At 44.3% G+C, this 26,793-nt stretch overlaps 1 protein-coding gene across 13 annotated transcripts in view; it reads left to right on the top strand.

The window, feature by feature from the left end:
* The first annotated feature begins 1,475 nt into the window (after positions 1 to 1,475).
* Positions 1,476 to 26,793, top strand: part of fynb (FYN proto-oncogene, Src family tyrosine kinase b) — a 278,988-nt gene continuing 253,670 nt past the window's right edge. For 5 of the 13 annotated variants that reach the window (XM_085997837.1, XM_085997838.1, XM_085997834.1 and 2 more), the window contains exons 1-2: positions 1,478 to 1,705; positions 17,215 to 17,303. The gene's annotated coding sequence lies outside the window, so the exon portion shown is untranslated. Of the gene's footprint in view, positions 1,706 to 17,214; positions 17,304 to 26,793 lie in introns of all 13 variants that reach the window. The other 8 variants (XM_085997835.1, XM_085997828.1, XM_085997829.1 and 5 more) reach the window with 4 other exon arrangements.

Here is a 26,793-nt window from a genome sequence, read left to right as displayed (position 1 = left end):
CCCCATGCACCATGCTGGCTGGAGCATCGTGACTAGACACTTACACCCCCACCCTCGCAGCTATGTACTCCCCTGGGAGAGGCAAAACCCAGGGCCAATAAGGGAAAAATTCATCTGGAAATTTCCTTTCCCACCCTCTCAGGCGCTGGAAACCAGTCCAGGAGATCACATGGACCAAATGTTATTTATAAAGACACTTACCTTCTATAAGATGCGATTTCTGCCCCAGTCAAGAACTGGTCCAGAGTCAGCATTCACCTAACCAGCCAGCAATGTATTCCACAGGCTCACTACTCACTGGGAAAAGAAGAACTGCCTAACATCCAGTCAATTCCTACTCTTGTGTAGTTTAACCTCATGTCCCCTGGTCCTCTCCAATCTGTTAAACTAGAATAATTACTCAATAGACACACTATCCAGCCCCTTAATTATTTTGTAGACCTAATCAGCTCACCTTTAAGTTGATGCTGCTCTAAAGTAAGGTCCTTCAGCCTATCAAAGTAGCTGAGGTTCTTTAAGCTAGGAATCATTCTCCTCTGTTCCAAGGCCACTATATGACCAGCCATGTGGGGGACCAAAACTGGGCACAGTACTCCCCGCGCGGTCTGACCAACGACCTATATAGTAACAAAATGGTGTTGTTTGATTTATGCTGAATGGTTCTAAACAAAAGAGACATTCAAGATCTGGAAGTAGTACAAAGAGCCACAAGGCTGATCAGGAGACATGAGTGTCAGGGGACATGAGTTATGAGGAATACTCTGGGTCTGGGACCTTCCAGCTTGGAAAGGATGTGTCAGAGGGGTGATCTTATAGAGATTCATAAAATTGTTAAGAATATAAAGTAAGTTAACCCGCAATATTGCTTTAAGTTAAACTATGGGAGGAGACCTAAGGGACACACAGGTTCAAACTAGTAAAAGGTAATCTTAGGACTGATATCAGGAAATTCTTCAAATGTGTGGATTAAACTTCCAGATAAGAGTCATGGAGGCAAAAACCCTGGAATCACTGAAGAAACAACTGGATGCTACAATGGGGAGGATGTTTGGGAGATCTGTGGATGGATGAATTAAGATGGGCCGAATGGCCTTCCTCATCTGCAATTAACTTGTGAATTTCTTGCTGCATGTCTCGGTGGGAAAGAAAAACCGCGATTTTCAATGGGATTGCAGTCAACGTCACCAAGAGAAAAAAAAAATCTCAGCAAACCCAGCAGATTAACCTTAACACAGTCAGGCGCAGAAGTAATCTCGGGAAGTTTACAAAGGCAACTTCACACGCTCTTTGCGGCTTGGAATTTGATTTTGGAAATGAACGGACAACTTTGCCTCGGCAATTCTTCCCTCTGTCACTGGGATGAAAGACGGGTTTGTTGGAAGCTCCCGCCTCCGGCACAGAACCCCCATCACCCCGCCCCGATCCATTTCCATTGTGATGTCAGCCGCTTGTTTCTTTCCGCAGCGACGACACTTCCGCACTGTCAGCAGGTTAGGTTGCACGCCGAGCGACGAGGTTGGTGTGAGAAGGCGAGCCCAGTGACGTAAGAGCCTCTCGGCCCCCAGCACAAAGAGCGAGTCGGGCAGAAATTAGAGGTTTGAATAATAAAGGCAGCGTAGGGGGAGAGGTGGGTGTGGGAAGCAAGCAAGACAGGGAGGGGGGAACAGTCAAAGGAGATGTGAATGCAAGCCTGCCGGCTTCTCGGGTAAGTGCGAGTGCTTTTTTTTGTTTGCATTTTAAAATAACGAGTTTGCAGTTTTATTTGAAGTTTGCTTTGAATGTTATGGAGAGGGAGCTGCTGGTGAGATGGGGAGAGGGTTGTGATGTGGGCTGGAGAGGTTGCAGCAGATTGCTCACACCAGGCAATACACACTACATGCATTTGTCATCTGCACCTAGCGGATTTATAATCTGTGTAGTTTCAAATTAGAATTCTGTTTTTTTCTCTCTCGCTGTCAAACGTTTATTTGTGATAGTTTTCATGTATGTTGTGAAATGTGATTTTTGCCAAAATAGGATTTTGTTGTTTTTGGGTTGGGGAAGAGATTGCAGCAGCCTGTTCGCCTAAAAGCTTTCAAGTACCGTTATTAATAAATAAATAAATAAACCAACCCGAAACGGGTGGCAGGGTGGTGCCGGCCAGTAAACATAAATCAGTCATGCAGTTTTATTTATGTTGTTTGTGTTATTTTCTCTCTCTCTTTCCCGTCCTGCCAATGACCTTATTTTTAAGTGTTCACTTCACCGCTGGCAACATATGTTGGTAACAAACACTGGGCTGCAGCCGTAGTGTGAAGTCTCCAGACTCTTGTGTGCGCACTTTGCAGTTTGATATGATATTTAAAGATAGTGTTTTTTTTATATAACGTTACATTGTTTCCCAACCCACCAGCGAAAGTTTGTTACGAAAAGATTGATTTATTTGGTGGTCACAGAAATGAATCCGAGACAAGTCCTGCTTATCTACTTTATTTTCTATTTAAAAGGGTTTGCGCTGGCACTGGCTGCTCCTTGTTTGATTTCGTTTGAATTACATTCCGCTACTTCACAATTGAAACGCTTTATTTTGAGCTTTTGCTTCTCTCTCCGCGTTTTCCCCTCCCACTCGTTTTAATCCAGCCTCTATCCCAAGTTTAAATGTAGATGATCGTTCGTTTGACGTGTGTTCAATGTAATGTTGACGCTCGGATTACAAATTGTTGATCCAAAGTATCTCCTCCAAACTCTGCTCTACAGCTCTCACTTCCGCCCCCCCCCCCAAATCCCTGTTTAGAGACTGAGGTGTGTTGTAACTGCATCAGCGCCGGGACATTGAGGCCCCAGACTTGTGCAGTGTCTGGGGATATGGGCCACTGAGCGCTGTCACGACACACAGGTGCAGCTATCGCAGGAGGAGGGGTTCATGCCATCTGAGATCTTGTTGGACTCTTTCTGTGTTGGGATTTAATGGGATGTTTTTCTGCAAGCAGTCCCTTTTATTTATATGCACATAGCCTTTATTACAGACTCTAAGCCTTTTTGTGACCAGTCTTTCTGTATTGGATTTAGAGAATTACATGGGTGAAATGTTTCTGTGAAATCTTATATATGTATGGGGGGGGAAACAGCTCGATATAACCTTTTCTACAGGAGAGTTTCTGTGCACGGTGCTTCTATATAGGACCCTATATAGAAGGACTCTTAACATTATCAATGTACACATAAATTATCCTCAATTAAATCTCGTTTGTCTTGAGACCTTTTTATATTTTTCTACTGGGAGCCTGAAACTTCTGTAGTAAAATTATTGTTTTGATCATTTGTAATTTAGCCGCTGAACTGTTTTGTTGCATTCTCTGTAATATGACTCTACAGCTACCGAGGTCGATATATATTTCCCCGCAACGTTGGTTACTCAAACATTTGGGGCGAGGTTAAATCGGGACAAAAACAATATGAAATGTAAGAGGTTCTGGATGGGAGATGGTGACGGCACATGGTTGGAACCCGTTTACGTTTAGAAGACCAACCACCATACATTTCAAAAATCCGGTATACACCTGTACCGCAGAGCCTTCCCGTGACATTGGAAGTGAACGTGTACATTTTAAACTGTGAATCAGTCAAGAAAGGGGAAACGTAAGCAACGACCAGAAAATAAATGAATGAGAAGAGTTATAGTTATTACAACTCAGAAAATTGTGTTGCTTCCGCCCAGTTTGTACTGTTTATCTTCCACACAATCGGTACACGACCAGTTTGTATGGGTGTTTATCTTGCACACAACCAATACTTGTAATCCCATGTGCCTGTTCTGTCTCCATATCCCTTTTATTCCTCTTCCCTTCCTCCACCTATCTAACCTATTCTTTAAATGTTGTCGCTGTCTCTGCTTCAGTCACTAGCTCCTGTGGTGCATTCCACAGCGCCTCAATCCTGTGTTTTTTTGAAAAAAGTTTCTCCTGTTCTTTGTCCTAAATCTCTCTTTTAAAAATCATATATCCATGTCCCAGACCCCTCAACACTGGAAACAGTTTATTTCTATCTACTCCATTCCATCCCTTCAGAATTTTAAGCACCTCTAACAAATCATCCCTAATTTTTCAAGTTCTTTGTATTTGTATTTCTGCATACCAGGCAGCATCCTAGTGAAACTGTGCTGTACCCTCTCTATTGCCTCCAGATCTTTCCTGTAGTGCAGAGCTCAAAGTTGCACGCAGTATTCCAACTGTGGTCTTGCCAAGGTCTTGTATAGATTCACCAAGTGTCCAAGAAAGAAAAACTTTGAAAATGGTGCCAAGTTAAGGGTAAACTTGCAAAAATCCAGCGCTGTTCACCATGGAAGCTTATAGTGCAGGAGGAAGCCATCCAGCCCATTGTGGTTTTCCTTCCCTTTTCTAGAGGAATTAAATAAAACTAATGCTACTACCTTGCCCTCTCCCCATAGCCTTGCATCTTCCTCTGCTTCAGCTGTTGATCTATTCTTCCATTTAAAAGGTGAGCTGGTCACTGCTTCAGCTACTCCCTGTGGCAAAGCGTTCCAAGCTCCAGTAACACTTTGTGTGACGAGTGGAATTAAACAAGTTTAAATGGGTGACTGACTAATGCATGGGATTGTGTGCGTGTGTGTAATCCAGAATAAAGTGTGCTTGCTTTGATTATTCCCCGTTATAAAAAGCAGTCAGTTAATGTGAAAGCGGCAATCTGTGCCAGTTATGAAGGATTCAATGTGGTCAAATAGAGAAAGGAATAGAAGGATATGTTGATGGGGTTAGATGAAGAAGGGTGGGAGGAGGCTCATGTGGCACATAAACACCAGCATAGACCTGTTGGGCCGAATGGCCTGTTTCTGTCTGTAACTACTATGTGATTCTATGTAATAGTCTTGTGAACTGTTGCTTACAATATACAGATCATAAACGTACGAAGCAGTGTTTAGTGAATTGCAGCGCTATTTTGTTTCCCTCCGTTGGGAAGCAAGTGTTGCCTATCCACGAACTGTTTTACTCTTCGTAATGATTGGGCCTGGTTGTAGTTATTGAACATCAGTCTTCTGAAAGTTTGGCGGGTCACTTTTTAAAATTGATAGTGTTGTTATTGCAGCCTGATGAGAGTATTGTAGAATACAAACTTGATTTCTGATTTGCCCCCCCACCCTCCATCCTCAAAATAAGCATACTATGAATGGAAACTCGCTGCTATTGGAATGGAAGTAGGTAAGATTATAGAACATCAGATGACAACTGCAAGAGTTTTGCATAGTGTGGTAACCCCGGGTTAATGATATTATGTTTTGTGCATGTACAGTATTTGTACGTTAAGTACAGGGCTCATAGCTTGTAAATCATGAGCATAGTTTGAATGATTAGTAATTTCCACCAACTCCTGATGACCTTGAACTTGTATAAGATTATAAAAAGTCATGTGTAATATACCGTGAGTTTTTTAAATTCCTGATTTTAAAATGTCTGCTAAGTTGAATGAATGTACACATTTCTTCCATTGCCATCCATGACAGTGGTGATGAAATTGTCTGACACCTTTTAGCATTTACTGTAGCAATATTATGGTCAAAGAAGGTGCTAAGATTTTTGCCAGCAGGTAGTTTGGTCATAACGCCACATCAAACATTTAAAGTGCCTGCCGGTGGTTCCGTTAGCTTTTTCTTTTAAAGCGGTGAATATTATGAATATTGGGGGAAGGGGAACGACAGCGACCTGATTATTTCTCCCACCCCCCAATATCTCCTCCTCCTCTTCCGAAGCTGCTGATGGACATGGTTCTATATGTGCCGGCAGCCCTCCAATGCTTCACTCAGGGACTGTTGTTCATGTAGGGGCTTAGATGATGGGTGTCAGCAAAGGGGCAGCGTAGTCGAGCCCCGCCCCATGCTCACCTGATGTCCCCACGCATGCACTTTCCAGTCGGAGTCACTGGATAATGATCAGTGATAAGTTAGGAGACACAGTAAGCGGTGCAGATGGGAGCTGGAAGTTACAAAGATTAAGTGAGTGGGCAAAACTGGGGCAGTGTGAGGTCATCCACTTTGGATTCGAGAAAGACAAATTGGAATATTCTCTAAATGGTGAGAAACTCAAAATTGTGTCGAGGTACACAATGCTTTTTGCGTCTGCCTACTAACTTTTAGCAATCAAAAAGGCTAATGGAGTGTTGGCCTTTACCTCAAGGAGGCTGGGATACAAAAGTGAGGAAGTGATGCTTCAGTTGTACAGAGCCTTGGCCAGACCCCATCGAGCGTATTGTGTTTAGTTTTGGGCACCGCACCTCGGGAAGGATATATTCACTTTGAGGGGGTGCAGTGCAGAATCGCCAGAGTGATACCGGGGGTTAAAGGGTTAAATTAGGACAGGTTGCATAAACTTGGCTTCTATTCCCTTGAGTATAAGAAGATTGAGGGATGATCTAATCTAGGCGTTTAAAATGTTTTGATAGGGTAGAAAAAAATAATCTCTCTTTGGTGGGGAATCTAGAAAAGGGGGTGTAATCTTAAAATGAGAGCCAGGCCCAAATCAGGAAGCACTTTTTTTCACACAAAGGGGAGTGGAAATCTGGAACTGTCTTTCCCCCAAAAAGCTGTGGATGCTGGGTCAATTGAAGCTTTCAAGGCTGAGATTGCTAAATTTTTGTTGGGTAAGGGTATCAAGAGATGTGGATCAAAGGCGGATAAATGAAGTTTTAGGTGCAGATCAGCCACGATCTAATGGCATGGTGGCGCAGGCTCGAGGGGCTAAAGCTGCCGACTCCTGTTCCTGTGATCGGGAGCAAGAGCCCCACCCTAGCCAAGGGTTGTTGCTGTTGACTGTAGCGCCCAAGCTGATGGCCTCATTGAGATCAGTGAATGCAGCACAGATTGAACTGAATCTGGGGAATTCCTGGTCCTGTTGCCTTTTTGCTGCATTTGTCGGTACTGTTGTCCAATGGGGCAGCTACAGCATCCTTGGTGGTACTTCACCTCAGATTGTCACAGCCTATTTTGTGGATTTCATATCCTTGAAAATATCTGGGGGGATGGGCAGGGAGAAAGAGGGTACCGATTTTTATGCCTAGCTTGGCACACCAGATTTTACGCAGTACCTTTTATATTGCAAAGATTGTGAGAAGTCACACAACACCAGGTTATAGTCCAACAGCTTTATTTGAAATCACAAGCTTTCGGAGCGCTGCTCCTTCGTCAGGTGAAGTGACTTCACCTGACAAAGGAGCAGCGCTCCGAAAGCTTGTGATTTTAAATAAAGCTGTTGGACTATAACCTGGTGTTGTGTGACTTCTTACATTTGTCCACCCCAGTCCAACACCAGCATCTCCACATCATTGCAAAGATTGGCTGTTATTTTAGAACAAGGATAAATATTTTAATTTCTTGACACTCAAGGGGTTGGAAAAAAAAGTAGTTTCCGAAATGAAAGTCACTGTACCATAGTTTTCGACATCCCGGGTTTATAACTTTAATATTTTACGGGCCGAGAGCAACATCGTCAAAATTTTCAATGTGAGACACCTGCCAGAACGATTTGTAAACGCCTCATTGGTCCGAGGAGTTTTCAAAGCTGGAGGACTCTTGCAAATTGCAATCAGCAAAGCTTGAGCGGTTTGTAAGTGCAGTGTAAACATAGAAGATAGGAGTAGGCCATTCGGCCCCTCCAGCCTGTTCTGCTATTTAATGAGATCATGGCTGATCATCCAAATTCAGTACCCTGTCCCTGCTTTCTCCCCATATCCCTTGATCCCTTTAGCCTTAAGAAATATATCTAACTCCTTCTTGAATATATTTAATAAGCTGGCCTCGACTGCCTCGTGTGGTAGAGAATTCCATAGGTTCACCACTCTCTGGGTGAAGAAATTCCTCCTCATCTCAGTCCTAAATGGCTTACCCCTTATCCTTAGACTGTGACCCCTGGTTCTGGATTCCCCTGCCATTGGGAACATCCTTCCTGTGTCTAGTCCTGTTAGAATTTTATAAGTTTCAATGAGATCCCCTCTCATTCTTCTAAACTCTAGCGAATATAAGTCTAATTGACCTAATCTCTCCTCGTGCGTCATTCCTGCCATCCCAGGTATCAGTCTGGTGAATCTTCGCTGCACTCCCTCCATGGCAAGAACATCCTTCCTCAGATAAGGCGACCAAAACTGCACACAATACTCAAGGTGTGGTCTCACCAAGGCCCTGTACAACTGCAGCAAGACATCCTTGCTCCTGTACTCGAAACATACAGGCCCACCAGCCTCCTGCTGCAGTCTCACACTGTGGCCAAATCACTGTTATCTGAATATTTTTGTAATAAAATATGCTATTCATTATCAAATTAAATTATGCGTTAAACTTTCATAACATTGGTATGAATTTCCAGTGTGCACAAGGCTTCTTGCTCAGCAATGGTTTGACGTCGCTCAGAACAAGCCCCAGCTTGTTCCCATTCTAGTGTTCAGCCAAAATGCATGATGGGTACACCCGACTGATCAGCTGTAACAAAGCAAAGAAGCATTTTATTGCTTTTGGTTTGAACTGGTCAAAAGTGAACTTATTTCTGCAGGACAGGATCTGGAGGACTGGCATGAATTGTGCATGCAGTGAAGTGCAACTTTGTAAAAAGTTACTTGGAAGCGTAATGCGGTACTTGCATCCTTGTTGAAACTGTTGCTGTGACGACTTGCTTCTGCTTTCCAGTTAAATGAGATGGAAGGCAGTCAGAAGGAATACGGTCTCAACACTGAGGTTAAGTGGCTCCATGTAATGTTTATCTAGATTTGGGAAACTTATTCATTTTAAAATGATGTTTGTTTGGAAAAGGTCCTCGGCCACTTCCCTTTCATGACCCCTTCCCCAACATGGGTTTTTTGCAGTAACCAATGGCATTAGTGCCAATTCAATCTACAGCTGCGTCTTCTGTTGGAAGAGTGCTGTAAGATTCACACCTTAGTGCTGCACAAATGTAAGCCACTCTTGACTTGTCCAAGTTCTAGTAAAGCCAGGGCAGTCAGTTTAATGCGGCCTAAATTGACCCACATCGTGAGCAGTTCCAGGAAATACTTTTCTTCCAGTCCCCATCTTGTCTCCCCTTCCCGTCAACTAGTATGTTCATTTTAATCGCCTGCATGTTTTATAATGCTTCTGTTCTGCGCCTCTCCGCTCTCCTTGGTGTGAACGGAGGTTTCCAGCTGGTTGTACAGTGAGCAGACGCTCGGCTCACCCAGTACGTGGTAGAGTTGGGAATGAAGTGCCAGTAAGCCGAGTGGGCTGGTGCGGATGCTGGGTCTGTAAGCCCAGCTGGTGACTGCGAGAGTTGCTCGTAGTCAGCACTTGCTTCTCTCGCCAGCTCTTTCATTTGAATCACCAGCTTGCTTTAAAATGCTGGTGAGGGGCGAAAGATGGTGGTGTTGGGTGAAAAGCCAGGAGAGGTTGCACGTGACTGATCGTTTGCCCTTCTTAAGTTATTGCGTGATGTTGCAGTTGCACCAAATCCTTTCATCACTGGGTTGTTTAAATTCTTGTTAATTTATATTCCTATTAATATTTAATTTATCTACGGCACTCCAAGCATAGCTACAACCTGCTCCTCGTAAGTGGTATCTTTCCCAGAAGAGCACCGTACATATTTCAGTTGAAAATAAATCCCCTGTAGTAATGTGTAGAAGTACCACCCAGATGCTCTTCTAATAAGTCTGCAGGCTTTTAAAGTCTTAACTTGTTGCTGTTGTGCAACTACTGGTACAGGATGTGGGTTTAAGATAGATGTAGCAGAGTTTCCAAGATGTGGGATTCTGTATGTGAAATCTCATGTAGTCTCCCAGCACAGTCAGCAGCATTTTTTTTCTCTCTTAAACAAAAGTACTTTTTATTTCTATGTAGATCTTGGCCTAGTTGAAGAATGTGTGCGTCTGATGAACACACTGAGGTCAGCTCACACTAGGATGGGTCTTGACTACAAATGGTACCAACCCGGTGTTTTTGGTCGTTTTGTTGCTTCCTTTCTGCCGGCGCCAGGGAGATTTATTTTTCTAGTCACGTTTGAACCACTTGCATGAGTTGCATCTCAACATGTTGAACTTTTGAGATCCCGACTCTCTCTGCTCACAAGCCAAAGAGAAACCCATTCCGGATCTCGAGGATGCGTAATGTCGGATCTGTAGATCAAAGCGTTTTGTTTCAATGCAAGTTTGGTTGGTCCTCTTTCCCCCTGTAATTTTGTAAATAAATTGAGAATTTTTTTTCACTCACTTTTGCAGTTTTGTTCCACTTGAGTTTGTTTCCTGATACAATATGAAACAAGTATGGGTTTGAGGGAGAAGTTGGATTGTCCAGGGCTGAGTTCTACGCCTTGCTTTGATGCAAGTGTGTTTTTGATATTTGGATATGAAATATTTTCCACTTTTTTGTTTCAACAACAACTTGCATTTATATAGCACCTATAACATAGTAAAACGTCTCAAGGCACTTCACAGGAGTGTTATCGAACAAAATTTGACACCGAGCCACATGAGATATTAGGACAGATGACCAAAAGCTTGGGCAAAGAGCTCGGTTTTAAGGAGCGTCTTAAAGGAGGATAGAGAGGCGGAGAGGTTTAGGGAGGGAATTCTAGAGCTTGCGGCCTAGGTAGCTAAAGGCACGGTCGCCAATAGTGGAGCGATTTTATAATCGGGGATGAGCAAGAGACCAGAATTGGAGGAGTGTGGAGATCGCGGAGGATTGCAGAGCTGGAGGAGGTTACAGAGATGGGGAGGGGCGAGGCCTTGGAGGGATTTCAAAGTAAAACTCTATTGAAAATTAACTCTGAAAATGTTTTTGTCACTAAACCCTTTTTTAACGTGTCTTTTTGATGTAGTTGCTTTTAAAAGTAGTTCTTCCAACATAATTGCATCCCTTTTTTAAACAAGTAGAAATCATTTTTTTTTAAACATATATATTTTCACTTTCTTTTGCATACATTGAACTACTGCCAAACTGACACAATGTTGTCGTGGGAGGAAGGATAATCCCTTCACAAACATTTTCTTTTTTCAGATCCTTGAACGAATTCTTCGGAACACAAAGTCCCGGTTTGGAAAAGACGTTAGCTCATCTGGTCGACCCCCCAAAAATAATGCCTTATATTCAAATGTCTAATTCTCCCTTCATTTTTTGCACACTATTGACCTACGTTACCTCCCTGGGCAGTTTGTTCCAGCCTTTCACCACCATCTGCACAAAGAGGACCTTCAGAAGAACATAAGAAACAGGAGCCAGGAGTTGGCCAATCGGCCCCTCGAACCTGCTCCGCCATTCAATAAGATCATGGCTGCTCCAATCTTGGCCTCAACACCACTTTCCCGCTCTCTCCCCATACCCCTTGACTCCCTTGTAGTTCAAATGTCTGTCAATCTCCGCCTTGAATATATTCAATGACTCCGCCTCCACAGCTCTCCAGGGTAGAGAATTCCAAAGATTCACGACCCTCAGAGAAGAAATTCCTCCTCATCTCCGTCTTAAATGGGTGCCCCCTTATTCTGAAACTATGCCCCCTAGTTCTAGGTACCCCCACTAGGGGAAACATGCTCTCGGGATCCACCCTGTTAATCCCCCTCAGAATCTTATATGTTTCAATAAGATCACCTCTCATTCTTCCAAACTCCAATGAGTATAGGCCCAAACTGCTCAAACTTTTGTCATACGTCAACCCCTTCATCCCAGGAATCAACCTAGTGAATCTTCTCTGCACTGCCTCCAATGCAAGTATATCCTTCCTTAAATATGGAGACCAAAAGTGTACGCAGTACTCCAGGTGCGGTCTCCAGTGCCCTGTAAAGTTGTCTTCCTTCCCCTATGCTTGAGCCCATGTCCCTTAGTTCTAGAACTTGCGGCAATCTCGAACCTGTCACCGGGTTCCATCTATCTATTCCCTTGAGAATCTTCACTGCTTGAATGACATCTTTCCCTCGGTTTCCTCTTTCCCAGAGTAAACACTCCCAGGCTCTTCAACCTCTCCTTGGAGCTTGCCCTTTTGGCATTAGACAAAGTATTTGTACATTTACATAAAAATGTACGACCTTGAGTCATTTGGAGGCACTGTGAGTGACTGCTATTGTGTGACCGTGGAGACTATGATTAGTTTTGGGGGGAAAATACAAAACTTGCCTCAGATTTTGATCTGGGAGCTGTGCATTTTTTTTTACCAGATTCAAAAACGACAATTTGATCCTACCAGGAAAAAATATTCGGGGGGTTGGGGTAAGGAAGCTTCACTAAACTCCCAATGTAATACCGGCTTAATCGTGGTTTGTGAGATGATGCCTGAAGAGAGTGTTCACATTTGCAAATCTTCTGGGCGTTGGCTTCAATAAATGATCATTTAAAGTGGCGGAGGGCTCGAACTTTTTTTTTCCTTGGCTAAATCTGGAAGAAATGCAGTCCAAGTATTTGGGGGATTTTTGTTGCAGCTTGTACAACAATGCCGAATTATTTTGTGACAATCTGGGTTTCATGCGAACACAGGCCACCCACTGTTTCTCGGTGGTAGCTGCAGTTGGGCTTGATAACTGTTTACCAGCTCTACAGCTTAGAAATGTGACCAGGACAGGCTGATAGACCACGGAGGGGGCAGGGCAACAAACGGCAGTGGGATCAATGTTAACATTTGAAAGACTGCCAACATTTGCTACAGTAACGAGAATCAAAATTGTGGAAAATGTTGCAAGTTTAAAATTTTTTTTTTAAGAGCCCGTCTTTCTCCACTCAGCCCATTTGACACACAAACCCCACACACCTTTGTGGCCAATCATCACTCAGCCTGCCACTAGGTTCAAACTGCAAAAGATTTGAAAGGGACTATTGCAGGATTGTAAAAAGAAAATTTTGCAGAGTAAACGAGTCATTTGAAAATCGGCTCCACAATGTCGTCTGATGTTGAGAAGCCTGTAGTGTCACTTTGATCAGTTGGTTGAATTGCTGCTTAATAAACATTTCCGTTTGAGGCTGCCGCTTTGCTGATCAGTATTATGTTCTATCTGTCCATATGCTCATCAACCGAGTTAGATCAGTGTAGAATTTTATATTTTACCAGCATTTAAAAGAACAGTTTTTTTTAAAGGCCAAATTTCGGCATTGGCGATTTGAGGTCCACCGAGTGCCTTTGGTGCAAATTCTATGGGGGAAAAATTCGGTATCGCCTATTTTGGGGTGCTAATATCGGCCAGGCGCAAAGTTTAGTGCCCAGCGCTAATTATCGCCTCTGACTGCAAAATTCACCTCTATCGCCCCTGGAGGTGTTTTGAACGCTAAATCAGGCGCTACACACCTCTCAAGGCGCAAACATCAGGGAGCGAGGCGCTACCTCAGAACGCTACCGAAGCTCAGGCGATGCCAGTTACCATGGAAGCCAGGCAGACTGGCGCCGTCCAGTTCTTAAAGGGGAGGGGCCATCTTGCTGGCCAGCCGCACCCTGCTCATTGCAGCCTTGAATCTCGGCCTGGAGGGACCTCAGAAGCAGTTGTGTTGGAAGCACTAATGGATAGGCCCAGGGAAAGAGCTCGGCACTTAGGAACCTCAAAAGTGGTGCTGAGCGCCAAAACTCCTTAGGACAGCGTTAAAACCAAAAATTTTGCCAACGAGAAAAGGCGCCCGCCCTTAAATAGCGCTTCCCCCCCAGCCCCTTCCCAACTTGAAAATGTCCCCTCTATCTGTCATTCCTAGCGGCAGGCGCTAAGGCAGGGGGCGTGACTCAATACCTGGTCTTGGGCGCTACCGGGGTGTTGCACGCTTGACTGGTGTCGCAATCTGTGGATGCAAGAGATCGTGGCGGTAGTGTTTAGCGCTGCCGTAACACGGCTGGTCAATTTCGCGAGCAGCGCTAACATTGCCGCGCTCAGGCGCTAAGTTCTTAGCGCCCCCCAGAGGCGCTAGCGGGAGGCGCCAACCTACCAAATTTTTCCCCCTATAGTTCCTAAACTCTGTCTTTTGGACATCCTGAAATTATTTTTTGTTTTTATAGCAGTTAAGTAATTTCTCACATCATTAAATCCATTTATTATGAAGGCTGTTTTATGAAAATAATGATTTCACTAAAGTTTACAAATTTTGACAATTTTCTGAAAACTTCCATTTTTTAATGGAACAGTTTCTTTGAACATTTTTAGCAAAAAGTAGTTTTAAACTCTGACTCAGTGGTAGCGCACTCCTCTCTGAGTCAGAAGGCTGTAGTTTTAAACCCCACGCCAGTGTTTGAGCACATCATCTTGGCTGACACATCAGTGCCATACTGAGGGAGTGCTGCACTGCCCGAGGTGGTGACTTTCAGTTGCGACATTAAACCGAGGCCCGGTCTTTTATATATTTTTAAAAAAAAGAGCAGGGGAGTTCTCTCTCAACCAACAGCACCAAACCAGATTAACTTGGCCTTTATCTCAGTGCTGTTGGTGGGACTTTGCTGTATGCAATTTGGCTGCTGTGTTCCCCAACATAACCACAGTGGCTACACTCCTGAAGTAGTTAATTCACTGTGAAATGCTTTCGAATGGCCCCCTGAGGAGATAAAAGGTGCTGTTATAGTTACAAGTTCTTTCTAGCGGATAAGTATTAATGGTTGCGTTTAGAAATTAAATATGGGCATTCTATAGATTAAGAAATTTTCTTTTAAATAGTCACTTGACTCCTCAACCCTATAAAATTTGGATGACAGTAAATTAATAAGTGTAGAATATAAAAAGAAAGAAAAACTTGCATTTATATAGCGCCTTTCACAACCTCAGGGCATCCCAAAGCGCTTTACAGCCAATGAAGTATTTTTGAAGTGTAGTCACTGTTGTAATGTAGGAAATATGGACTGTTCTTTATTGAAAAGCTGCATAAATGTATCACCAATCATATGGAGTGATCATAATATGATAGAATTTCACATCGAGTTTGAGAGTGACATTCTTAAGTCCAACACTAGAGTCTTAAACTTAAACAAAGCCAATTGCGTCGGTATGAGGGGCGAGTTGGCTAAGGTAGATAGGGAAATTAGATTAAAAGGTAGGAAAGTAGATAAGCAGTGGCAATCATTTAAAGAAATATTCCAAAATTCTCACCGAATATACATTCCGTTGAGAAATAAAAACTCCATGGGAAAAGTAATCCATCCGTGGCTAACTAAAGAAGTTAAGGATAGTATTAGATTAAAAGAGGCTTATAATGTTGCAAAGAATTGTAGTAAGCCTGAGGATTGGGAGAGCTTTAGAAACCAGCAAAGGATGACCAAAAAATTGATAAAAAGGGAGAAAATAGAATGAGTAAATTAGCAATATAAAAACAGATTGCAAGAGCTTCTACAAGTATGTAAAAAGGAAGAGAGTAGCTAAAGTAAGTGTTGGCCCCTTGGAGGCTGAGACAGGAGAAATTATATTGGGGAACAAGGAAATGGCAGAGGCTTTAAACAAATATTTTGTATATGTCTTCACAGTAGAAGACACAAAGTATACCAAAAATAGTGGGGAACCAAGGGGCTAATGAGAGCGAGGAACTTAAAGTAATTAATATCAGTAGAGAAAAAGTACTTGAGAACCTAATGGAACTAAAAGCTGACAAATCCCCTGGACTTGATGGTCTACATCCTAGGGTTCTAAAAGAGGTGGTGGCAGAGATAGTGGATGAATTGGTTTTGATCTTCCAAAATTCCCTAGATTCAGGAAAGGTCCCAGCCGATTGGAAGGTAGCAAATGTAACCCCGCTATTCAAGAAAGGAGGGAAGAGAGAAAACAGGCCAGTTAGCTGGACATCAGTCGTCGGGGAAAATGCTGGACTCCATTATTAAGGAAATGGTAACCGGGAACTTATCATAATATGATTAGGCAGAGTTAACATGGTTTTATGAAAGGGAAATCATGTTTGACAAATTTATTAGAGTTTTTTGAGGATGTAACTAGCAGGATAGATAAAGGGGAATCAATGGATGTAGTATATTTGGATTTCCAAAAGGCATTCGATTAAAGTGCCACATAAAAGGTTGTTAAGCAAGATAAAGGCACATGGGGTTGGGGGTAAGGTATTTGCATGGATAAAGGATTGGCTAATAGACAGAAAAGAGAGTAGGGATAATCAGGTCATTTTCAGATTGGTAGGCTGTAACTAGTGGGGTGCTGCAAGGATCAGTGCTTTGGCCTCAGCTATTTACTATCTATATTAATGACTTGGATGAAGGGACTGAGTGCAATGTATCTAGAGTAAAGTAAGATGCGAGGAGGATGCAAAGAGCCTGCAAAGGGATATCGACAGATTGAGTGGGCAATAAAGTGGCAGATGGAGTATAATGTGGGGAAATGCAAGGTTATTCACTTTGGTAGGAAGAATAGGAAAATGGAATATTTTTTAAATGGTAAGAAACTATTAAATGTTGGTGTCCTAGTACAAGAAACAGAGTTAGCATGCAGGTACAGCAAGCAACTAGGAAGGCAAATGGCATGTTGGCCTTTATTGCAAGGGGGTTGGAGTATAAGAGTAAGGAAGTCTTGCTACAATTGTACAGGGCCTTGGTGAGACCACACCTGGAGTACTGTGCACAGTTTTGGTCTCCTTATTTAAGGAAGTATATACTTGCCTTAGAGGCGGTGCAACAAAGGTTCACCAGATTGATTCCTGGGATGAGAGGGTTGTCCTATGAGGAGAGACTGAGTAGATTGGGCCGATACTCTCTGGAGTTTAGAAGAATGAGAGGTGATCTCATTGAAACATATAAGATTCTGAGGGGAATTGACAGGGTACATGCTGAGACGTTGTTTCTCCTGGCTGGAGAGTCTAGAACTAGGGGGCATAGTCTCCGGGTAAGGGGCCGGCCTTTTAAGACTGAGATGAGGAGGAATTTTGTTACTCCGAGGGTTGTGAATCTTTGGAATTCTCTGCCCCAAAGTGCTTTGAATGCTCAGTCGTTGAGTAAGTTCAAGGCTGCGATAGATAGCTTTTTGGACTCCAGAGGAATTCAGAGATATGGGGATAGGGCAGGAAAGTGAAGTTGAGGTTGAAGATCAGCCATGATCTTATTGAATGGCAGAGCAGGCTCAAGGGGCTATATGGCCTCCTCCTGTTCCTAATTCTTATGTTCTTATATGGCTATAGTGGTAAAGTAGAAAAAAAAAGTACTAGCACCCAGGGAGTTACAAATCTGAAACTTTGGTGTTGTGCCATATGGTTACTGAAAGTATGAATTGTTCCATTACTAAAAGTGGCCTTTTCTAACTATCTTTTTACTTTTATTGTGGGTGGAGCAGGATAACTTGCCAGCCTCAGTTGGCAAATCAAAATTTATAGATGACACAAAAATTTGGAAGAAGATTCATGTGACTGCAGGAGGACACAGGTGAGTAGATTGGGTGCAGAGATTTCAGATGAAATTTAATAGAGGAATGTGGGGTGATAATTTTGGGTGGAAAGGTGAGAGGGCATGGACCTTCAATGGTAAAACTTTAAAAGGAGAATAAATGGTAAAACATTAAAAAGAGAATCAAAGCAGAGAGACTTCAGGGTTCACATAAGTGACTGTCTGATTCTAGGTTTTATAAATAGGGGCCTAGAGTACAAAAGCTAAGAGGTGATGCTGCACTGGTGAAAATAGTTGGTTACACCGGTTAGAATATTGAGTATCTTGCTTTAGAAAGGCTCTCGAGGCCACCGAGAGGGTGCAGAATAGATTCACTAAGATAGTACCTGGTGGGATTAGTTATAAGGGGAGACTACAGAAACTGGGGCTCTTTCCATTAGAACAGAGAAGATCTGATGAGGTACAAAAGGAAAGAAAGACTTGCATTTATGTAGAGCCTTTCATGTTCTCCAGACGTCCCAAAGCGCTTTACTAGAAGGCATCAATTTAGGTTGATGAACAAAGGGAGAGGATAGAAAATTGTGGGTTTTTTAAAAATCATGTTGTCAGGACATAAAATGCCTTGCCAGAAACAGCAGTGGAAGCAGAATCCATAATCGGTTTTAAAAAGGAAAGGTAAACATTTGGAAAAACAAAGGGTATGGGAATGGGGACTAAGGGAGCAATTCTTTGAGAGGACCAGCACAGGCACAGTGGGTTGAAGCACTGCCTCCGTCCTGTAAACATGCTATGATTCCAGTTGGAACATATTCTGCTTGCTGTACATGTGTTTAGTCTGTTGATGCAGCTGTGGCTCAATGGTAGCATTCTTGTCTCTGATTCAGAAGGTTGTGGGTTCAAGTCTGACCCCAGAGACTTGAGCATATAATCTAGGCTGACACTCCAGTGCAGTACTGAGGGAGTGCTCAGTCTTGCCACTTGGGTGGATGTAAAAGATCCCATGGCACTATTTGAAGGAGAGAGGAGTTCTCCCCGGTATCCTGGTCAACATTTATCCCTCAGCCATCACCTAAAACGGATGATCTGGTCATTTATTTCATTGCTGTTTGTGGGAGCTTGCTGAGTGCAAATTGGCTGCAGCATTTCCTACTTTACAACAGTGACTACACTTCAAAAGTACTTCATTGGTTCTAAAGCGCTTTGGGACGTCCTGAAGTCGCGAGAGGCGCGGTATAAATGCAAGTCTTTCTTTCAAATGTAATGTGTTCTTCAAGTTTCTGATGCTGTTTTAAGCCTGTCGGCTCCATGAAGATGTATTCTGTCGCAGAGGTGAGGTGACCAATGAAAAAGTGCGACACTTTCATTAGAAGAGGGAGATTATGGGGTGATTTGGTAAGAGGTGCTTTAAAGTTATGAAGGGATGGGACCAAGTAACTAGAAACAGTGTTTCCAGTGTTTGAGGGGTCTAGAACAAGTGAACATAAATGCAAGATTTAATACAATATGTAATCGCTTAAAAAGCAATTCAGTACAGAGAGCAGAAAAATGTTTTACACACAGGGCTGTGAGGCTCTGCCATTCACTCGTGATTGAAGCAGAGCCATGTCAACATTTGATAAGTTAGATAGGGAATTGAAGGAAAGTGGAACAGGGCAAGCACATGGGATTCGGACTCCAGCTTGTGAGGGGGGTAAACACCAGCACAGTTGTGTCAAACGGCCAGTTTCTGTGTTGTAATTTCTATGTAAATGGCTACAGCTGCTGTGTGTGATTTACAGCCTAGAGAAACATATCTTGGAGTTCTGCTCCAAGCCATACACTGAAGATGCAAATCCACCAACTGCGATGATGGCAAGAAATGTAAAACATCTTTGGTAGTGAAAATTCTCCTTTAAAGAAAATAGGAGAATTTCTGTTTTAAGTGATGAATGAGCTGCTAACAAAACAACTCAAATCACATGTTTCAAAGCCACACGCTCCTGAGACTTTGTTGTTTCACTAATTTGGGACAAAAATGGGCACTCACCCATTTTCTTTCTCCCCATTCTTTCCTCCCGAGATCTGTACTGTCCCTTCTCTCTCCAAATGCACATTGTTCAATTAAGGACACAAACTGAAGATACTGCTGGTTAATGCTTCAAATGAGAGTCACCTGTTTTTGCTCATAACCGGAAGCAAAGGAAGGCACTGCAGGATGAAATGCCCCCTTCTTTCCAATTATATGAAAGCTGACTAATTTTCTAACCATTAGAAATTAGCTCTTCAGTTTTCTAACCAAAGCCTCTTAAGATTGCATTATTTAACATCACACATCAGTTCCGAAAACAGAAGATGCAGGAAGCATACGGCAGGTCAGCCCGCATCCAGAAGTGAACAAGGGGATTAATCCTTCAGAAGGGACTGTACCTTTAACGGTCCTGAGGAAGGGTTCCACCCAAAACGTTAAATTTGGCTTTTTTCTTTCAGATGCTAACTGACCTGCCGATGTTTCCAGCTCATCTGTTTTATTTCAAATTTCCAGCCTTCAGTGTTTTTTAATCTTTTGGTCACTGCAAATTACGTATCGTGTACGTACTTTGTGTCACTGCAGCTGGCAGTCCTGATGGGTCAAGAGTGGCAGCGCCAACCTCAATGGCAGCATAAATGGCAGCCAGAGTGCCAACCATTTTTTGTTTTTGGCTGCTGGTGAACTGAACAGGATCGGCCTACTGGCTCAGGCCAGCAAGGTGATTTTGTGTTGGCCAACACAAGCCAATGTCCTGAGACGTTGGAGAATGAATGAAGGTCCAAGTGCTTGTATGTCTTGCATTCAGTGTGTAACTCGGTACAACAACTTTTGCACATTACATAGTATCTACAGCACAGAAACAGGCCATTCGACCCAACAGGTCTATACTGGTGTTTATGCTCCACACGAGCCTCCTCCCACCCGTCTTCATCTAATCCTATCAGCATAACCTTCTATTCCTTTCCCTCTCTTGTGTTTAATCTAACTTCCCCTCGAATGCATCTATGCTAGTCGCCTCAACTACTCCCCTGTGGTAGTGAGTTCCACATTCTAACCACTCTCTGGGTAAAGAAGTTTCTCCTGGGGAGGGATTTTCTCGAATAAAGTATATATCCGGGTGGATTTATTTTGTGACATCAGCTCGGGAAATGGGGCTTGAACTGTAATAAAATGGTGCACTTAGTTGAAAAAATAATTTCTAGTAAATAACTATTGAAAGTTCACCGATCACAAGTTGTGTGGGAGGGGGGTGGACTATTAGTATCATGGTAATTGAAGGTTGATAATAAATCTGCTAACTCGACTGAGTCATACACTGAGACTGTTGTGCCCTCTAATATATGTTTCTTGGACATTAGCAGCAGAGCTGTAATGTAAAAGGTTATACCTATCATGAAAGATTTAACAGGTTTGGAATCTTTTATCTAGAAAAAAGACTGAGGGGTGACCTGATAGAGATCTTTATGATCATGAATGGGTTTGATGGGGTAGACATAGAGAAGATGTTTCCACCTGCGGGTGAGATGTGAACTAGGGGCCATAAATATAAAATAGTCACTAATAAATCCAATAAGGAATTCGGGAGAAACTTCTTTACTCGGAGTGGTTAGAGTGTGGAACTCGCGACCACAAGGAATAGTTGAGACAAATAGCATAGATGCATTTAAGGGGAAGCTAGATAAGCACATGAGGGAAAAAGGAATGGAAGGATATGTTGACTGGTGAGATGAAGAAGGGTGGGAGGAGGCTCGTGTGGAGCATAAACGCCGGCAGGAACCTGTTGGGCCGAATGGCCTGTTTCTGTGCTGTAAATACTTTGTAAATGAGGTGGTGCTGTTGCCTGCAGTGGAGGCTCCTTATGGTAGGTGTCAATGCTGCTGCTCACCTGGAGAGTCTACCATCTTTCCTGGCTGTGGATGCTCTGAGCCCGTCTCTGTGCTCCAGTAATGCGGTTCGACACTTCTTGCCATGCACAAGACACTCCTTGGGGATGGTTTGGCGATCAGAAAACGAAATGTGCAAATTTAAAACGAACGCGCGTGCGCAAGTTTGCTGGCTGCCTCGATGGTTCTGGAATCTGCTGGAAATATACTGTGCTCTCATTGTCTTTGTCATTGCAACTGTTTGCGACAGTGGCTTAACCAGGGAGCGTGGTGGCTTAACCAGGGAGCGTGGTGGCTTAACCAGGGAGCGTGGTGGCTTAACCAGGGAGCGTGGTGGCTTAACCAGGGAGAATGGTTCCCATCCCTTCAGGATTAGCATGGAACTGAAGATTAATCTCCAGGACACTGGCTGCGAACAACCCTGGGGAAAAAAATCATAGGGGCATTAAAAAAAAAAAAAGCAAGTTGTTTTCATTTTCTTTGAGTGCCTTCATTTTATTCGTCATAAAAATATTGGAGTAGGGAAAATTGGCTGTTTGACTGATGAAGAATCATCCAGTTGAGTTCCAGTCTGTTCACTTTACACTTGGTGGGGGAAGGCGGCGTGTTGAGGATGGACATGTCGGGCGACCAATGGCGGGAGTGTGGGGGGCAGGCGGCGAGGGATCCTGTGGTGAAACCTCCAGGAATTTGATAGAGTAAATCGGGAATAGATATAGATACTGCCCCTGGCATATGGGTCAATAACTAGAGGTCATGGATTCCGAATCATTGGAAAAGATCAAGGGAGGAGACGAGGAGAATTCTTTTTCACCGAGATGTCGGAATCTGGAACGCTCGACCTGAAAAGGTGCTGGAAGCTGATTCCATAACTAATTTTAAAAGGGAGTTGGACAAGTCCTTGAGGAACTTGCAGCGTTACGGACATAAAAGCAGGGATGTGGGACTGAGCACAACTGGTCTTTCAAAAGAGCCAGCACAGGCACAGCGGGCCGAATGGCCTCTCCTGTGCTGTAAGTTTCTACAATTCTGTGGAATACGTCCAGCCAGAGTTGGCAGCCCTACCTGGGCATGATGTTACTGACCTGCCGAGATGTCACGTGTTGAGATGGTTTGCCATCATGCTGCTTGGGGTTTGCATCAGCTGTAGTGAAACTGCAACCAGTTCATCGTCATCATACTTTCTTTTAATTTTTGTTTCAAAACTTGCTAATCTTAGCAACCAGTCTCTCTAAATGTTTAACTGGTATTTGGATGCTGCTGAGTGTGGGTTCGTGCCTGCATGTCGCACTGAGCTTCATTTTGCCTAATCGGAGCACAGTGCAAAGCCAGCAGTATAACCACATGGCCAACTTTGCACCGCTGTAAGCAGCGTCTGGAAACCAGTGCCTGCAGTGTAACTGCACCAGAAGATGGGCAGCTTGCGCAGCACCGACAGCCTTGGGTTATATTGCAGCACTGCTCTTGAAGCACTTCCGCAACATAAAGCGGGTTAGTGGATCACAATAGACCATTGTGTCTGAAGCAAGTGAGTTCAAGCTGCCAAGTTAGACAGGAGCACGATTGTGGCAGGTATACCACACCGCACTTGCTACAGCCAGCCCCACCTTCAGCGGCAGTGCTGTGAGGTAAGGAAGTGATGCTACTGCCCTTGATTCTGTTGATCCCGATCGCAGGATTATCCCGACTGCTTCCAGTGGCAGTGCTAACTGAGCAATAATGAAAATGCTATTTCTGGCACCTTTCAATGGCATTACCATCGCCGCATCCCCCACCATCAACATCCTGGGGGTCACCATTGACCATAAACATAACTGGACCAGCCACACACATACTGTGGCTACAAGAGCAGGTCAGAGGCTGGGTATTCTGCCGCGAGTGTCTCAACTCCCGACTCGCCAAAGCCTTTCTACCATCTATAAGGCACAAGTCAGGAGTGTGATGGAATACTCTCCACTTGCCTGGATGAGCTCCTACAACACTCAAGAAGCTCGACACCATCCAGGACAAAGCCCATCCACCACAAACATTCACTCCCTCCACCACCAGTGTACCGTGGCTGCAGTGTGTACCATCTACAAGATGCACTGCAGCAACTCGCCAGGGTTTCTTCAACAGCACCTCCCAAACCCGTGACCTCTACCACCTAGAAGGACAAGGGCAGCAGACGCATGGGAACACCATCACCTCCAAGTCACACACCATCCTGACTTGGAAATATATCGCTGTTCCTTCGTCGCCACTGGGTCAAAATCCTGGAACTCCCTCCCTCCCTAACAGCACTGTGGGAGCACCTTCACCACACGGACTGCAACGGTTCAAGAAGGCGGCTCACCACCACCTTCTCGAGGGCAACTAGGGATGGGCAATAAATACTGGCTTTGTCAACGACGCCCACATCCCAGGAACAAATATTTTTTTTTAAAGTGCAGGCTGCTGTTTGCTCTGGTCACCAGTGGGCTGAGCACCCCTGAATGGACATGTTTTCTCACCACTAGTTTGGATGGACCTTCCCTGGAATATCGGAAGACCTGCCAGCTGGAAACTAACGTGGGGACTTTCAATCTATCACAAGTGGCTAGAAGATTTTAAATGGAGCAGAGGGGGAATCTTGGTGTGCAGAAACACAGCTTAATAAAGGTGGCTGCACAAATAGGTGCAGCCATAAACCGGCTGAACTGAATCCTCAATTTTATATTCACAGACATAGAATAAAAAAGCATGGAGGAAACGTTAGACTTGTTACATGACCGTGGTTAAACTGCAGTTGCAGTTTTGTGTGTGTAGTTTTGAGCATTCCATTGTAGGAGAGCTATCGGAGCAGTGGAGAAAGTGCAGCTTCACTGGGATGTTACCTGGAACAGGGAGTTACACTTGTGGATAGAGATTGGAGAAGTTAGCACTCTTTCCACTGAAGCGGAGAAGGTTAAGGGGTGACTTGTTCGAGGTCTTCAAGATTACAAAGGACAAAGTTGAGGTTAACAGTGATGGATTGTTTCCACTGATCAGCGGTACGCTAATGAGAGGGTGCAAATTTAAACAAATTATGAAACAAATGAAAAGGGAGGTCAGAAAAATATCGTTCCACAGCGGGTGGGTAGGATGTGGGATTTTCTGGCACAAACTATTGAAGTAGGGGGGTCCATAAATCCTTTTCAAAGGGAGTAAGGTCGAGGAAAGAGGAATATTAAGAAGTCAGGGTAGCGAGCAGGAAAGTGGGATTCGAATGGGTGGCTGGTGGAGAATTGGTTCAATGTCGTTGTTTGCCACCGAAGTGTGGGATTTCCTCCCCACCCAGCGCGCATGCATGCGCGCACACATTTGCAGCCTGCACCGTGCTGGCAGCCAAGGCTTTTACAAACCCACTCGTACTCTGCCGAAGGAAGTTTGTTCACCACAAGAATACACAAATTGCTGACTGCTGCAACCAAGGACTTGCACACAACAATAACTTGCACACAACAATAGAGAGCATCCTGATGAACTGTATCACAGTATGGCATGGCAGCTGTAGCTACTATGACCGGAAAGCCCTGCAGCGGGTAGTCAAAACTGCCCAACGCATTACCGGCTACCGACCATAGAGCACATATACCAGAAACGCTGTTTACGGAGGTCACGGACCATCATCAAAGACCCTACCCACCACAGCCACAGTCTGTTCACCCTCCTGCCATCTGGGAGACGCTACAGATGCATTCGCACCCGAACAACCAGATTTAGGAACAGCTTCTTTCCCAGGGCTGTCATCCTACTGAACTCCACAAATAAACTCTAAAGCCTGCACATCTGCCAATGCACTTTATTATGTTTGTTAATGTATTACAAGCCAAATTAATGTTGTATGTTTAAATGTCTCTAAATGTACACTCTCGGGAGCCGCAAGCCTACATTTCGTACTGCACTTGTGCACTAACAATGACAATAAAGTTGATTATTATTTATATATATATAGGATTTTGACCCAGCGACAATGAAGGATCGGCGATATACCTCCAAGTCAGGATGGTGTGTGAACTTGAAGGTGGTGGTGATGTTCCCATGCGCCTGCTGCCCTTGTCCTTCCAGGTGGTAGAGGTCGCAGGTTTGGGAGGTGTTGCCGAAGAGTCCTTGGCGAGTTGCTGCAGTGCATCTTGTAGATGGTACACACTGCAGCCACGGTGCGCCGGTGGTGGAGGGAGTGGATGTTTAAGGTGGCCGATGGGATGCCAATCAAGTGGGCTGCTTTGTCCTGGATGGTGTTGAGCTACTTGAGTGTTGTTGGAGCTGCACTCATCCAGGCAAGTGGAGAGTATTCCATCACACTCCTTACTTGTGCCTTGTAGATGGTGGAAAGGCTTTTGGGAGTCAGGAGGTGAGACACTCGCCACAGAATACCCAGCCTCTGACCTGATCTTGTTGCCACAGTATTAATGTGGCTGGTCCAGTTAAGTTTCTGGTCAATGGTGATCCCCAGGATGTTGTTGGTGGGGGATTCAATGATGTCAAGGGGCAGTGGTTAGACTCTTGCTTGTTGGAGATAATCATTCCCTGGCACTTGTGTGGTGTGAATATTACCTGCCATTTATCAGCCCAAGCCTGAATGTCATCTAGGTCTTGTTGCATGCAGGCATAGACTGCTTCATTATTTGAGGAGTTACGAATGGCACTGGACACTGCAGTCATCAGCGAACATCCTCATTTCTAACTTTATGACGGAGGGAAGGTCATTGATGAAGCAGCTGAAGATGGTTGGGCCTAGGACACTGCCCTGAGGAACTCCTGCAGCGATATCCTTGGGCTGAAATGAGTGACCTCCAACCATCTTCCTAGGTATCACTCCAGCTAGTGGAGAGTTCCCCCCCCCCCCCCCCCCCCCAATTCCCATTGACTTCAATTTTACTAGGGCTCCTTGATGCCACACTCGGTCAAATGCTGCCTTGATGTTGAGGGAAGTCACTCTCACCTCACCTGGAATTCAACTCATTTATCCATGTTTGGACCAAGGCTGTAATGCGGTCTGGAGCTGAGTGGTCCAGGCGGAACCCAAACTGGGCATCAGTGAGCAGGTTATTGGTGAGTAAGTGCCGCTTGATGGAAAGTGTCATCGACAGTGCTATCACTTTGCTGATGATTGAGAGTGGACTGATGGGGCGGTAATTGGCCAGATTGGATTTATCCTGCTTTTTGTGGACAGGACATACCTGGGCAGTTTTCCACATTGTCGGATAGATGCCAGTGTTGTAGCTGTACTGGAACAGCTTGGCTAGAAGCGCGGCTAGCTCTGGAGCACAAGTCTTCAGTACGACGGCCGGGATGTTGTTGTCGGGGCCCATAGGCTTTCCTGTATCCAGTGCGCTCAGCCGGTTCTTGATATCACGTTTTATATAGCGCCTTTTAATGTAGTAAATCGTCCCAAGGCACTTCAGAGTTATCAAACAAAATTTGACACTGAGCCACCTGAGAGATTAGGACAGGTAACCAAAAGCTTGGTCAAAGAGGTAGGTTTTAAAGGAGGAGAGAGAGAGAGAGAGAGAGAGAGAGAGAGAGAGAGAGAGAGAGAGAGAGAGAGAGAGAGAGAGAGAGAGAGAGAGGTGGAGCGGTTTAGGGAGAGAATCTCAGAGCTTGGTGCCAAGGCAGCTGAAGGCACGGCCACCAA

The sequence above is a fragment of the Somniosus microcephalus genome, chromosome 9 (genome assembly GCF_052327205.1).
Source record: "Somniosus microcephalus isolate GS21.2 chromosome 9, FLI_Smic_1.0, whole genome shotgun sequence".
NCBI classification, from domain to species: Eukaryota; Metazoa; Chordata; class Chondrichthyes; order Squaliformes; family Somniosidae; genus Somniosus; species Somniosus microcephalus.
This window is presented reverse-complemented; position numbering and strand designations above follow the sequence as displayed.